Consider the following 2016-nt stretch of genomic DNA (forward strand, 5'->3'; position numbering starts at 1 on the left):
ACTTGAGTATATCCTCTTAGATCCATGGTTGTTGTGAGATCTCTGCTGTACAGTTTCTAGATATGGGTTTGTTTCTTCCTTGTAATCTTTGAGAGAGGTGAGGCTTGAGGGTGTAATCGATTCTCTGTTAGTGGAAGGGTTTCTCGTAAGTGAGCCCAACGGGGATGTAGGATTCGTTGAATCCGAACCTCGGTAAAAATCTTTCTGTGTTCTTTCCTTAAAAGCATTCTTGTGTGTGAATCTTTGAGCTGGTGTTAGGATCGTTCTAACAATGGTATCAGAGCCTCGGTTCGAGGCGTGAATCAAAAGTTTGGGCTCGAAGATCAAAATTCAAGATTCTGAAGAAGTCACGGTAGATCCAGAGCAGCCATGGTCTCGATGAAGTTTGAACTGGAAAAGTTCGATGGCTCGGGTGACTTCGGGCTATGGAGAAAGAAAATGAGAGCAATCTTGGTCCAACAGAAGGTTCCTAAAGCACTCGGGGATATGAAAGATTTCTCTAGCTCTGAAGCAGAGAAGGAGGAGATGCAAGAGATAGCCTTCTCTACAATCATCCTCTACCTGGCTGACAATGTCCTTAGACAAGTAAATGAAGAGAATACGGCTGCAAAGGTATGGCTAAAACTCGAGCAACTATTCATGACCAAATCTCTAACTAACAAGATCTATCTTAAAGAGAGTCTATTTAGTTTTAGGATGGATACTTCAAAGTCTCTTGAGAAGAACTTAGATGATTTTAACAGAATAGTTATTGATTTGGCCAATATTGGAGAAAATATAGAGGAAGAAAACCAGGCAATTTTACTATTAATCTCCCTTCCAGAAACGTTTAAAGATGTTAAAAACGCTATTAAGTATGGAAGAGAGAGTCTCACATTAGAGGAATAAAAGTTACTCTAGGGATAACAGGCTGATCTTCCCCAAGAGCTCACATCGATGGGAAGGTTTGGCACCTCGATGTCGGCTCTTCGCCACCTGGGGCTGTAGTATGTTCCAAGGGTTGGGCGAATGTCCTGTCAGCCTTAAGGTCTAGAGAATTAGAACTTAAGTTTGAAATGTCCTCTAAGAAAGACAACAGTGAAGATGAAGGGCTTTTCTCCAGAGGTAGACCGCAAAGGAGAGATTAGACCAAGCCTGAATATAGACAGAACTCTAGATCAAAATCCAAAAATGGGCAAAGAAAATGTTTTCATTGTAATAAGCCAGGCCATATCAAAAGGTTCTGTAAAGAATGGAAAAGAAAATTGGCTGAAAAGAAAACAGGTGAAGGTGATGCTGCGGTGGTTAGCCAAGAATCTGGGTATGAAAGCTCAGAAATGTTGGCAGTTGGGTTTAACCAAAATGAGAATGAATGGATATTGGACTCAGGGTGTACATACCATGTAGGAAACCGAATCGAATTCGGATGCGGAAGCGTGGCGGGGAGGCGGATCGTGTATAACAAAAATTTCATAAAACTTTTGAGATACTCTATAGATTATATTAATTTATGCACGAATAAATTAATCACATTAATTTATATGTCAAGAACTCAATTAGGAAAAATACCTGGAGGCCGACTCGGATGATAACTTGAGTTCTTTGACCACGAACAATCCTTGCTCCAATCTTTGTGTTTAGAAAACCAAAGTCTTACACGTAAATCCTTGATTCTACGTAGACGTGTGTGTAGGCACACGTGAGACAAAACAGGTTTCAAAAACACTCAAATTTCCACAAACACCAACGCATGCACGATGTGGAATTTTTTGGGAGAAAAAATTTTCCTTTCTTTTTCCTTTTGAGAAATTCGGCCACACTTAACTATTAGGGCATAAAAATTGTTTCAAAAATTGTGTCCACAATTTTCTATCATTCTCATATTTAAAGAGTAGAAGTCAAACTTAAAAAAGGAATCAAATCTCTATCTCCTATTTGAATTTGGAACAAAAAAAAATCTCCTACACCTTATCCCTTATGTGGCCAGCCACCTTAGGGTTTTTCTCCCTTGTGTGTGGTGCCAATTTCAGTGTAGGG

The sequence above is a fragment of the Morus notabilis genome, unplaced genomic scaffold (genome assembly GCF_000414095.1).
Source record: "Morus notabilis unplaced genomic scaffold, ASM41409v2 Scaffold337, whole genome shotgun sequence".
NCBI classification, from domain to species: Eukaryota; Viridiplantae; Streptophyta; class Magnoliopsida; order Rosales; family Moraceae; genus Morus; species Morus notabilis.